Source organism: Protopterus annectens, chromosome 2.part1 (genome assembly GCF_019279795.1).
Source record: "Protopterus annectens isolate FY-2018-M chromosome 2.part1, PAN1.0, whole genome shotgun sequence".
Classification (NCBI taxonomy): Eukaryota; Metazoa; Chordata; order Ceratodontiformes; family Protopteridae; genus Protopterus; species Protopterus annectens.
The window spans coordinates 859,466,131-859,481,130 of record NC_056729.1 but is presented as its reverse complement, the minus strand read 5'-3'; positions in this window follow the sequence as shown (position 1 = coordinate 859,481,130).

The window sequence follows — 15,000 nt, the reverse complement described above, 5'->3', positions numbered from 1 at the left end:
TTACAAATAACCTCCTTGTGTATTCTATTAGAATTCAGTTGATCGAGTGTTCATTTCCTATACTAGACTCAAACACTTTAACAGATACAGTTCACACTGAAAATTACATTCCAAGGAGGACCAGCTAGCGTACTGGCCAGCTTCCTGATGAGCCTAGGATACAGCCAGGATGACATGCAATTACTCATTATTATCCATGAGGTAGCACTCAAACATTCTGATTCTTAGGAAATAAGTAAGAATGTAAATATCTATCAGTGTTGCAATTTGCTGTAGAGATCTGTGAAACATTGTAAATATGGCACTGTCAATGTACCTTATCTAGCTGATGTTGCTGAATGATCTTTTTTTCCTATGGAAATGCTTTTACTTTCCTTCAATATATGTTTTCTTTTATTGCAGTATAATGAGGCTGGACTACGACTGAAAGTGCCTTGCAGCTAATCCACCTACTTGTTTAATAAATAAATAAATAACTAGGACACATTTTTATTATTTGACAAAGTCACTATAGTAAAATATAAAACACACATAATTACAGCTAGCTATATAGAATAAATCTTTTAAAAGTGTACATTTTTGCCATATACTTTACCATGTCATTTACAAGCATTATTACAGAATTATATTATAAATTAATATAAAATATGTTCATATAATTTGACAAACTATAACTGTATTGTTATTTAATAGTGTGAATTAGTGTGCAATAAACATAGACACAGGTGACCAAAAAAAAAAACACTCTCCCATGTCTTAAAACATAATTAAAAATATCATAGTCATACTAGCAATATAATGTCATACAAATCTGTCCCATAAGTTTTTAATTATTTATTTGTGGGTCCACAATGTACTTGCTATAGGATGTAGAAAAGTGGGTTTCCATGGACAGATTTACTAATAATATACACTTTTACGAAATTGTGTCTGGAGTGTTTCTCCCCAGGCCTCTGCTGAAAATTGACTTTTTCTACGTCGGACTCTCCCAGTTAACAATGTTAAATAAATAAATAAATAAATCAAAAACAGTGTGATAATTTCACAAAGTATGTGACATTTGTAGGCTTGCTTTGTGAAGGCTAGAAAAAAAAAGACAAGGGAGTAGAACAGTACGGTGATATGAAAAGTAATTTTCTAGCTATACTCAATAGCTGTGTAGCAGACAGAGGAACTGCACATTAATACTTTAAAGTCAGTGTTCATCAGAATTTATTCATGTGATAGAGGTAATACATTGTCAACTATGATGGACACAAGGACACATATCCTTTTTAACCTTGTATAAAACCCAGGCATTTACATAAATTACAGACGGATAAAACTGGTGTTACTGTGCCTGCTTAACTAATTTGTATGTTATTTTTTAACATTTAGTTATAGATTAGACTAATATATTATTTTTTTAACATCTGGTGACTTATAATAATGCAATACTTGAAACACAATATTATTCCTTTCAAAATGTTAAGTGGTGCAACATCTAGAGAAGTAATTGTTCCCTCTAGGACCCATTACTTTTACATTTGTTCACATGCATCTTGCCTAATTATTTCATACCATTCTCCAAAGATAGAGGCTTAGTATCTGTTTGAAATTTCTAGAATGTTTCCCTCCAGGGGGCAAATTACAGATCAAGACATCTCAGCAGGGAGATGCTCTTTCATACAAATTTCATAAGCAGCCACTGATATTATAATGTTAAAGTTTGCTGAGCTCATCATTTTACAGACTGCCCAAACTATATTTCTACATTTACAACTGTGTCATTTTGACATAACTTCTTTATGGGCCTAAGCTCGTTGCTCTGTTTATAAATGCTTTCAATAATATTGAACAGATTTTCTATCTGCCTTACATTTTCTTTGACAGCTTAACTAGAAAAATCCAGATTGTTTAGACATTTTAGACATTTCACTTGGCAGATTATGAATTAATCATAGAGCATTTAATGTTGGGAAGTTGTTTTCATAAGTTAGGTTGAATTGTCTAAAGAGACACTAAACACAAATGTGTCATACTGATAATTTCTGCCATATTTCACATCTTGACTGTGACATACGCATAAATGTTTTTTGTACAGCTTGATTGTGACATACATGTGAGTCTTATTTTTTCCAGCTTCCCTTCCTGACTCTACAACTGACCACCTGCAGCTTCAGGATGTCCACCACCACCACCCTTGAAGCCCTCAATTTCTTCTTGACAGGTACCCCAGATATGACCCTTTGCCATATATGTCTCCTGACTCCTGAGAAAGTCAGCCTCATTGGTGCTGATAGACCCAAGAAGTTCATTCTCCAATGGGGAGTGATGAGTGCTGAAGCTGAGAGCTGTCATGCTTGTGGCAGCAGGACAATTACCCTAGCTGGTGAGGCAGCTAGTACAATGACGTCAGGATGTCAATGTTATACCTAGTGTTTTACCTGCGATGACCTTTTGGCCTCCACCACAGCTTGCTCATTATCGTCCTCTCACCCTCCCATCAGGGTAGCAGTGCTAGCTGTTGACTGCTTCATCCTATACCCTGAGTCAGCCCTATTAGAAGTAGGATCCCATTCAAATGTAGGTTGACAGAGAAATGAATTTGGCTGGCACTTCTGTCTGATTTTACAGATGAGTATAACATAGACATCGGCCTTAAATTGTAGTCTGACTTGTTTTGTCTCCTTGCCTTAACTAGAGTCCCTCATTTGCTTCCTTCTTGACCACGTTTTGACATTTTTTTGCTCTTATCCATATTTGGTCTGTAGCACATTGTGAAACCTTCTTCTTTTCATTTCTTTGTAAGCATTGAGTATAATATTTCATATCATGTTTATTATTATCTAGTATTTTCAGATGCACCAGCTCCTTTACCTGTAGCTTCTTGCCTTTCAGAATAGTGTAACAAAAACATTTATTTTGCCCATCACACACTCCTGTAGGAAAAGCTTTTGTAGGACCATCTCAGCCAACTGAATTAACCTTTTATCATATTTTTTTATTAAATTACATTTAAAATGAGTTACATTTGCATAAGGACTGCATATTACCTACACAAAAAATAACTATGTAATGATTAACCGTTATTAGTAGATCAAAAATTGTATGGTGAGCATATCTTCTCAGGAACACTCTCCCCTACAATGTTGCCCTACAGGAAAACAGTACTACACTCTTATAAAACAGGACTGCTTCTATTATTTCTGCATTCTTGGTACCATGGTAGCTTCTCTACAGATCAAATTCTTGAAACCGCTCTCATCATAAAACTTGGAACCCTGGCCTCATCTTCTGTCCATTTAATCAGAAAAAAATTAAAAACAGAACTAATTTCTCTTATACCATATAAACATCCCAGGCCAAGTAATCTAGTATCAGATAATTTCACTCTTTGCCCACATAGTCATTCTTTTTACACTCACACAAACCTGCTAACCAAATGTGTTTTCAGTCAATAGTATTGTGTTCTCTGTGTTTCTCTCTCTCACACACACACACATGGTCGCCCCCGCCACACACTTATATTGATAGATATATAGATAGATAGATAGATAGATAGATAGATAGATAGATATGGATGCTGATGTGGGTGTCACACATCACAGGTTTGGATTGTCAAGAAGGGAATTCTCTGCATGATTGACTGAATTCCCATTTTGTGTGTGTGTGTTTTTTTTAGAATTGGTGAACAGTTAGAAAGAGAATTTTTACTCCACTGTTATGCAACTTATATTTTAGTGGGAATGCTTGTGTGTGTGTGTTCATGGGGGGCAGGCTTGAGTATTCTTCCTGCAAAAAAAAAAACTATTACTTATTTTTGGTATATTGACTGTTCAAGCTATACATATATATATATATAATTAATGCCATTGTAATACCTTAAGAATAAAGTTCTTACCCACCCCCCCAAAAAAAAATGATTTCAGTTTCCTCTCTCACTCTCTGTGACCTACACAGTTAATTAAACTGCCATTGGTGTGTGGTCTATCTTCTTTTTATGTGCCCAGACTGTGCATTACAAAATTGTAATTGTAATCTCTTTGCAAGTATTCTACTAGCTGCTTTGCTGGCATCATAACATCTGGTCTAAAGTTAACAAGGCATTTTGGGTAGTCTAATTCTACATTTCCTTTAACCCCTAAATGAACCTACTCTAACAGCCTCAGTCACTCATACCCAGAATATCTCCTTTATCAAAGCCTTGATAACATTGAACTGCAAGCCTTATGTATCACAGCCCAGAATAAATAAGAATTTCTTCCACCCCATAAATGTTTGTATTCACTATCTGTGTCTTACTTCTCCAAGGCAGCCACTTGAGAGTGTATAAAGTTTCTCGTAAAATTCTGCAGACTTCATCTGCATCCTCTGATCTATTAACACCATGAACCCAGTTTGTCACACACTCAGTCTTTTCATCCTGCTTCTTCAGCTTCCAAATAAGCAACCTACAAGCCCTGCCATGATGAAACCATCATAGGGCATTCTTCCTACTAAATCTACTTTTATTGTGCCTCTCATCTTCTCCTTAATATGATACTATACACTGCTGTCATTAATGTGCATAAGAACATCTTACATATTTAGCATTGCACCATGTCTCTTGTTCCTTACATAATGAACCCTCCTGTTGTCAAAACTTCTGTTACCCCTGTCTTTCCTAAACTGCCAAATATTTGACATGATTCTTCTCCCTGATGTAGTCTTTACTGCATCTTATGTCTAGCTTCCTTTATGTAACTCAGTTCTGTGTCTGTTAGTATGAATCACTGCTTTGAACTGTATAGTATATGTTCTGAGATAGCTGGTTTTGTATGTTTCATGAATTTCTTTTCATTGAGATTGTTATTGAGGTGTTTCATACTCATAACTGTAACTATGGCATGATTTCTGTCTACATTCAAAATGTTATTACTGTATTATCTTGTGCTGTATCACTGTAACTATATTGTTAGTGCTTTATCACCCACATTTTATTGTAACTATTGAGCTTTTCTTCTTGGGGTTAATCTGAAAAGGCCTATCATGACTAGTCAGATTTTCTGTTAACAAAAGTGAAATGAAATAAATAAATACATTCCTTGTTTGCTATTGCTAAGAACAAGAATGCTTACACAGCCCATAAAATGCTAAAATATTGGCACAACAGGTAGCACACTTACCTTGGGTGCAGAAGGCTGTGGATTCTATTCCCGTACTAGGTAGATATATTGCTGGCACTGTAGTGCAGCATAAGGGGGATGCTGTACTCCTGAGTGTGTCATCCTTTCAATGAGACATTAGACTGAGAACCCTATCTGCTTGAGTTGGTGGTAGTTCAGGTGGATGTAAATGATCTGACATCTCCTATCAAAAAGAGTAGGGATCCTTTATTTATATATTTATATTTAAAAAACTCTTATTTACAATATATGTACATATTTAGATATATTTGCAAATGTACAAGTAAATAGATATATAAAACTATTTACACATATTATAATTTCCTTTGCAATCATACTAAATGTTTATCCTTATTAGACCTCCCACTCTTTTTTTCCATAACCACCATTTGATTTTTACATAATTTTGTTGCTAAAATCCATTTACCATTAAACATAATTTCACTTATTCTTTCATTCCATATAACCCATATAATATAAAATAACTTGTATCTATTGTTTTAATACATTCTTTATTTCTGTTCTTATAATATCCATATTTAATCATATCCATGCTTATTTTATCCACTTTTTTATATCTTTGAAAAAAATTGTCTTTATATATTCTTCCACATAATTTTACTGTTTTATATTTCAAAAACACATCCCACAATTTACTCTTCTTGACAATGTAAACATATCTTATGACTTGGCATTCTACTTTCTGATTACACCATTTGCTATTAGTTTTATAGCTTTAACTTCTTCATCTGTTAGAATTTCCCATGGTTTTACATAGTAATGCTTTATTATTACAGTCATATACCATACTTTTCTCTTTTATATCATCAATTTTTATTTTCCACAAAAAATATATTTTCTTGGTAGCATTTTGTCTTCATTTATACACTCTTTTTTATTTTACTCTTTTTTACAATATCTCAAAATTTATCATACTTATATTTATACAATTTACTGCTAATCTCTTATCTTTTACATGTATCAACGTTAACACTTTGTACAAATTTAATGAAGCAGCACATACCAGTGGGTTAACTAACCCTTAACTTCATTCCTATTTCTTTGCATACAAAACTCTTCTTTTTACTGGTTTTAATCCAGAACCCCATATGAAAGAAAAAAATATTTGTAATAATTCCTTTTCAAACTATTGACAACATAAATGCACTTGCTAAGTGTGCTATTTTCCCAACAGTACAGAATTTATCAAATAAATATTTTTTTCTGATGATAAATTATATGTTCTCCAGAAAACAGAGGTTTATTTTATTTCTTCTATTGTTTTTTCCATTCAGTTCTACTTATATCTTTATTCCCAAATTTTATGTAGCACAGAAAAAATGTATTAATTGTAAAATATAACCCCCTGTCTTTACTATATCACCTAAGCCTTTACTTTTCTCTTTATTTAAAGCCATCCTTATCACCTCTTTCACTCATTTGTGCAAAGCACTGCTTCTTTCATCCATTTTTTTTTAATTATTACAATGTCGTCTGCATATGTTAACAGAAATACCCTTCAGGTGTTATATAGCCCACCTCTTTCATTTTGTGATTTATTTCACATATTATCACATCCATAACTAATGCAAAAAATATGCAACTCATTTCACATCCCTGTCTTACACCACTCTTCATATGTACCTCTTGGCTTAACAAGCCATTTCAAGTATTTTTACTTTATTATTATTATTATAGGCTGACATACATAATTTCCTAACTTTCTTACTTATGTTATATTATTTCATCATTACCCATAATATGTCATGTCCAGTTGTGTCAAATGCATTAAGGTCTCCTATCATGATTTTTGCTTCCTCTTTTCTATTCATAATATCATTCACAATGTTTTTATCATTAAGAATTTTTAACAATCTTCCTATTTTATACTATATAGACTCCCTTCCATAACATTTTCAATTTTAGTTTCAAATCTTTTCATATTATTCAATATTATCAGTTGTTAGTTTTTAATTGTCTTCTATCTTCCTTCTTTTATATGAATTTAATTATTCCAATACATAATTCTTATACCTAAAACCTTGACCATTCATTTAAACTAATTAAACATATATTTCTTTTTGCCAATCCTTTAATTTTTATCCATTCCATGCCCTATTCCATCTAGTCATGCAACTGAATCTATATTTACTTTTCCTAATACTTTATCTAGCTCATTTAAAGAAACCTCCTTTTTCAACTCTTAATTCTCTTTTTCTGTTAACTTTTTTTTTACTTTCCATGATTTTTATCACTTTCTTTTATTATTTATTTTATTTTTTATATATTTATTTTACATTTGTTGACCGGGCTAGTCGAACTGGATATATGTCCATTTTCAGTAGAGGCCTTCTTGTGCATACTGAACTACCTATTCATAATATTTTCCTGAGTTCTTTCCATTTCTCCTTTTACATTTTTATTTCTCTCATTATACTAAAATCTTCCTTTACAAATTTGCTTAAGTAACTTGATACTTCCTCTCTTTCATTATAAAAATATTTTTGCTTATATAACACTTTTTGTATTTTTTCTTAATTTATTTCATATAATTATTTTTCTTTGTCAAAGTAGTTTTGATCATTATGTTTTAAATCTTCCAATGCATTGTTACATGGTCTTTTATACTTTTCTTTTTGTACTTTTCTCACATTGTATTGCCACTGTAAAAAAATCCTTAAATATCATCTACCATTCAGAACAATTTTTTGAAATTCTTTTCATAGTAATATGCCCTTTCCATAACTGTATTGCTAATCTCTTTTCTTCTTCATTCCATGGTTCCTTGTTTATCTTTTTTATTCCTTTGCCTATTTTATACATTCCTTCTTTTCCTTTATCTTGAGCCATATTGCAAAACAATTAGAAAATCTTTTTTCAATTTCCTCCCCTTCTCCTATAACTAAAACTTCTGATACTATATAATAATCTATTTCAGTTCTATGCATACCCCTTTTGTAAGTCTATGCATTTTTGTCCCAAAGTTTCAGCTTACCAGATCTTACTTCTAACATTTTACTTATATCAATTCCTTTCCTTTTATACTTGCCTCTTAACTCACAGTTAAAATCTCATATTATTATAATACTCATATGTATCACTACATAAGATCATAGGAGGTTACTAGGCTATTGACCCTGAGGCCTAGCCAAGAGTTTAGTCCATGTTTAGACAAGTCAGCACCTGACACCCCTTTCTAGCAGGGACATGGGTGGAATCCCAGGAGTATATTTTCTGTTTCCCATCCAGTTATCTGGGTTGCACTTAAAAAGGGGTAAACTACTCAGAGGCAATATCTGCCTAACATACAAAGTTATGTCAAACCCAGAGGTGTTGGACATGCTCCACTTAAAGAAATCCTAGTCCCTCTGAGCTACATGCTCTAGGGCCCTAAACCTTGTCACCACAATAAACAGAACATGCTGGAGGGATAGATTCCTGTCCCAGAGACTTCCCATACTCTGGAACAAGCTACCTATCTATATCAAACAAAGCTCCTCATTAGCACTCTTCAAGAAAAATCTTGACGATTGGATGGGAAATATGAAATTCACCCCAGGGATCACCTCTGTGGCTCTGCTCGACAGGGGCACAGGAAAATAATTTTCTTGGGTGGCAAAAGCCAGGATACCTTTTTGGCTAGGCTTGTATAGGCCCTATGGCCGATAGCCTAGTACCTACCTATGAACGTATGAACCTATGAATATTCACCTCTGCCAAGTCTGAACCCAGGACCCTGTCAAGGACAGCACAGTGCATTTTCTACAGAATATGGGTATTCCAGTACATCTCTCACTTCCAAATTCCAGATCATCTTTCTTCTCTATAGTTTCTCTGTTTGCATTCTTTCTTATTTTAAAAAATCATGTTTTCTAATATAAATACATCTACATCACATGTATTGTATCAATCCAAAATTCATATTCCTCTTACTATATTCTTAATATTATTCCATTTATAGAAAGCACTCTAAAATTTTAATTGTCCCTTAAATTCATGGTTTTATACGTTTATAGCTAATTACTAGGCTATCTTTCTTAATAGGCATTTGAAATCTAGCCAATTTTCCACCAAAGATGAAAATCAACACTATACCTTCTGTTTGTGAATTAGACATCTTAACCATTGTACCAACCCTCAACTATTGTCTCTTTATATTCTTTTTCTTCAATTTCTTTTCTTTTTGTCTTTTGTTCTTAAACCTTTACATTTTCTTTTTCTGTTTTTTACCCATTTTGCAATATAATTCTTGTGTCTCTTTTACTATCTCCCAGTTTATATTTTCTTCACTTATTTCAGACCCTTCTTTTATGCTATCTTTTTTTATTTTTTTCTCATCTAATTTTTTTTCTTATATTTCTACTATTTCTAAAATGTATTCACATTGTTCATTTTCATCTATTTCTTTTTCTTTTTCCTTACTCTTATTTTCATTTTGGCAATTCATCCCTAAATATCCAAATTTGCTACATTTCTAACATTTCAGTTCACATGTTTTGCATTATATTCCATTTCCCCATAAATATAATTTTCATTTGTCACAGTTATTTATCAAATATCTTTCTTTTCTTCAAAAAACATGTTTTGCATGTTCAATATGTTTTTACATAAAGTTTTAAAATGTCCTTTCAAAGTCTCTCTTTCCATCTTTGCTCAAAATTGTATGCAAATTCTCTTTTTTTCTGTCACTGTTAAATGCTTTTATCATATAAAGATTCCAGGGGTTACAGTCTTTTCTTTTTTTCCATATTCTCCAAGAAAAATTTCCATTGAAAAAACATTTTAAATATATTGTCACAAAATATCTCTTTGTTAATAAAAATAAATGCTCTTAACTCCTGTGCTTCTATACCCAATGGAGCTAATACATTTTCCCCACTCCATACCTCTCCATACCTCTCCATTTCTTTGTCTTCTTTGCTTTGAATCCTTATAACATACTTCTGATGTTCATTTTCTTTTGCCTTCATTTCTACTACTTCCCTTTTGCCTTCTTTTACTTTCTCTGCATACTTTTTTGTTTTCCATCTCACCATTGTTCTTCAGGATTATCTCTGCATCCTCCTTTTGTATTTTCTGTATTTCATTTTTTGTCACAGTCTGCATCGCCATTTCTATAAGTAAATGATCCTGCAGCCCTCCCAAATGGAAGGTTGCAATTACACTTCCATCATTAACTGATTCATCTCCATTAAACAGATTTTAATTTAAACATTTCCTCAGAATCCTGCACACATTCTCCTGAATATTTGCTTTCTCCTCCATTTTTTCTCACCACTCCATTATCTCCTTCTCTCTGCATCTGCCTCCCTGTTTCTATGGGCTGCCTCTGTGCTTGGAATGAAAACAGGAAGTGCTCCTGCAAAATGGGTCCCAGTCACAACAAAGACAACTAGGGGAAGTTTCCCAATGCCCTGGCCAATTTTCCCCTTGTAGAATAAATATCAGCTTAGGTCTCCCATGAAGAGAGGCTACTGGCCTAGTGGGACTAACCCAGTCAGCAAAATATGAATTAAAAAAATACCATCTCACCAAAAAGTACCTTCTAAAATGGCCAGACTAGATCTATTCATCTTCCATGTCATGAACTTATCTAGCCTACTATGACTATAAGCATACCCACCTCTGAAATCCATATACTTTTTTAATACTTTCTTCAGTTAGATCCTCCTGCCACTCAATAAACTATTTTACTACTAAGACAGCCTCTCAGTCACCTTAACCAACCATATCTGGTATACATTAAAGCCCACCCTCATGTTTTGACACTCAGTCCAGGACATAACTTGCATATACGCCTAATATCACCCATCCAGCAGCACTGCAGTTAATCCACCCCTCAATTGCAGCTCACAAATATTAATAATAATTAGAAAGTAAAAAGATTAAAAGTGGACATAGAAAAAATAAAGCAGACATAATTCAGTAACCTACTCTACTACTGAATATCTTCATATGTATCATTTGCAATCACTCCTCTCACCACTCCCCAAAGAAGACAGCTGTATCTTACCCCCTTGACTAAATTAACATAATACTGTATTACAGTACATATCATTACCATTGGATCTTCTGTAAAAAAATCATGGAAAATCTGTGAACTACAGCTTCCCAAATTTAAAGCCATCAAAACCTACCCCTTCAAACCTACAGGCAAAACACATAAAATATAATTTTTGAAACATTATGGAGATTTCTCCCCATATACTCTCATTTAAATATGTTTACTCCAGGGTCATATAACTATTAGGAAGAGATAAACACCATGGATGTGTGAAAGTAGTGTTTTATGAATTGGTAGTGCAACAAAGTAATACAAAACAATACATAATACATTAAGGAACAAGTCGGTCCAGGAAAACAGAAACAGGGAATTCAAACTTGATCCATTGTTTTTATACTGACTGCTAGATTTCCTATACGATATGTTATCAACTCTACTGTTTTCCCATTTGCACAGCTATTAACCTGAATTTTTATGACATTCCTTCATTATTTTTATACTTTCTGCAGTTCTTTATATGTTGCAAAAAATCCAAACCCCATAAACACTCTCTCCACCCAAAGAAGAGGAGTCATCACCTGCTATGTTAATGCCATTTCCCAAACTTTCCTTGAAACTGTTTTCCATCTTGCTATACACAGGGTCGGTAGTTCTTATTTTTGGCACTTGTCTACATTTAGATCTAAAAAGCATGCAGTTTCTAGGTCTAGTTATATCAGGTGTACAGCTATGAAAAATAATTAAAAATAAATGGTCAGCAAGGCATTTGATTTGGATTAAAGATCCTCCTATAGTCCCTCTCACTATTTTCAGTTTTGTGTCCCTCAACTTGCCCACTCTTCACTACCACAACTTCTGGTTGACTTTCTTCCCCCATTTCTTCTTTCCAAACTGAGCTGTCTGCTCTTACGCACTTGCCTGAGGTTACAGTCCTCATGGCTAAAGATCATTTCCCTCTAACCTTAGTTCTCCTTTCTCTTCCAGTCCTTTGTCTAGTGTCATCTCTGTTTCACTGTTTACTGTATTTACTTTTTTTTCCTTTTCTGCTTTCTGTTTTATTCACGTTCATGGATTTCCTTTCCCATTGATCTTACAATTTATTTCATTTACTTTATCTTTTTCTTTGTCATTAACCCGTGTCTTACCTTTCAATGTCATTTACAGTATTTAACATGTTTTCTTTATGTCAGCACATACAGCATTTATTTTATTTGAATTTCTTCCATTTCTGTTGTTGTTGTTTTTCTTTCAGCTTTTCCCGGTTAGGGGTCGCTACAGTGAAACTCCGGTCCGCTAATGATTGGCAGTAGATTCTTATGGCGCTGAGGTGCCAGCTCGACACCCAACCTTCAACGAAGACACGCCCATTCACGCATGTCTTTTGAATGCTACTTGACTATGGGGAGGACATGCAGACTCCACACAGAAGGCGCTTCAGCTGAGAATCGAACGAGACAACCTCTTGCTGTGAGGCAACAATGCAACTGCTGCACCACTGCGAATTGCTTCCTTTTCTGTAATCAAGTTTTTTTCTTTCCTTTATCATGAACAAAGTAAAACATATATTGAAAATTGCATAGCTAGGAGATGTATTGAATAAAGAAAGGATAATGTGTACAATATGATAGGAAGAGATAGTTAAAGAACAAAATAATAAGAAAAAAAGACAATGGTTATTCCTTTATCCGTTTTTAACATTTTAAAAATTTTAACATATGATTTGTACATTTTTTGTAAAGTTAAATATGTGGACAAATGAGTTTCAAGTATTTTTTAATTGAGTTGGTCACATGACTAAATGGTATTTAAATGGACTATTACAGAACACTGTTTTACTCTGATGAAGCCCAGTGCATAGTTGGGTGAACGTGCTTAATAAATACTGTCTTGCTTGTACTTTTGGCGGTGGCATTTCTTTTTTATTTTCAGAGACTTACTAAGGCTTGCTTGGAAAGCATCTTGTACCACTGCCCTGGGTCCTACATGTTCTAAAGTCAGACTTGCTCAGAGTTGTGCACAGACAGTTTTTATAACAGTGAACTGTCACTTTTGCCATCAAATATGAAGATGGGCTGTAACCACTATCACCAGTTTGACACCCAGATGGCCAATTACCACCCACTGATATTGATATGGGTGCTGCAAATTAAATTTGAATTCCACAACTGTCAATCAAGGATGAAGTAATAGCAAGAAAGTGCACACATCTGTTTCAATAACTGGTTTGCACAGTACAATCTTGCTTTAACAGCATAAAGGGAATTGGTTTCCAGTTTCCACCTGCAGACTGGACTGCACACAAGTCACTCACATTCACTATAGATTGTGTAGGGCTGTATATAGTGTGGTCATTATTAATTTAAGTTTCCTGACAAATCTCATTGGTGTGCATGTAAGGTGACTATAGCTCATCTGGAGTCAGTGTACCACCAATGCAAGCAACAAGTTAGATTGCATTGCTGTGGTCATTGTGTTTTCACTTCCCTCACAAACAGACATCATATTTGCATACAGGTAGCTAACTTATACGGGGATGGGTAAGCAGGCATTCTGTGTGTACTTCCATGTATCTGTATCAATACATTATGTAGAGAAATATAGTTTACAGCAACATATTCAAATATTTTACTGTGGCCATTTCTTCTTTTGCTTTCTTTCCAGTCTAACATCAGAGTGGTACATAGTAAGTGATAATCATTTGGGCACTGGGTGAGAAGGTATGTTTTGTACATTTATGGCAGCAACAACTTGAAATATATGCCTGTGACCATCCTTTCTTCCACTTTCATCCCAGTCTAACACTACAGGAGGACACAAAAGACTGCTGTACTTTCTGTGGGGTGGGAAGGCAGGCACTCTTCACAGATATGATGCATTTATCCTCACAAGCATTTGCCTCCTCTTTTACTGGGAACTACCATTTAGTCAGCTCTAAACATTAAACTTTGAACACAACGTATTTCTTCGTTGTAAGAATAATGTAAGACTAAATTATTTTCTTACTCATGATTTGTGTGCAAGCCATCATTGGTTTAAAAGTTTGGGAAAATACACATTGATGCTCTCAGCACCTGATGACTTCTGGGGTACAAGTACTAGCATGCAGACACCTGACATAATTCAGGTACTTAGTCTGTTAAGCAACCAACAAACAAACTTGTAAAAATAAAAAAAAAAACAACAAAACCAGTAAATCCAAAATATTTAATAAAAGGTTTTGGTGGGATACCCCATTGCCATACTACTTAATTGATTCAGTGAAATTTTGTCTTGCTAATAACAATTTAATGGTAATTTGTATCATCAGATCAAAGGCATGGCCATGGGGCATCTTTTGCCCCTCATGTATCCCAACCTGTTAATGGGCCTATTTGTGATGGAATATCTTTATAAAATTATTTTTTTCAGAAGTATGTTATTAAGTACAATCGCTTTAAAGATAACTTAATTCTTTTATGTGAAGAAGGGCAAACCTCTGTAGAGTCTTATATTAGTGAAATTTACATTAATATGTTTGGTTTAGCCTTTGATGGGCTACAATGTGGAGACAATTATGTTTCTTTTGGATGTGGAATTAAGGGGTCAAAATGGAGGCTAATTAAGACCAGATTCCATAGGAAATTTGACAATATTAACCATTATATGGATGGTAGAAGTTGCCACCCCCCATTTGATTAAAGCTCTCCATTATAATGAGTTGCTTCATATTAGTAGGCTGTGTAATGATAAAAATAATCTTACCCAGGAGTTAATGAAAACTTGTGAGATGTTTAGACAAAGGGGATACAAAGTTCACTATTTTCAGACAGCTATTAATCATTGAAATAAACATTTTGTTCCTTCAGCATC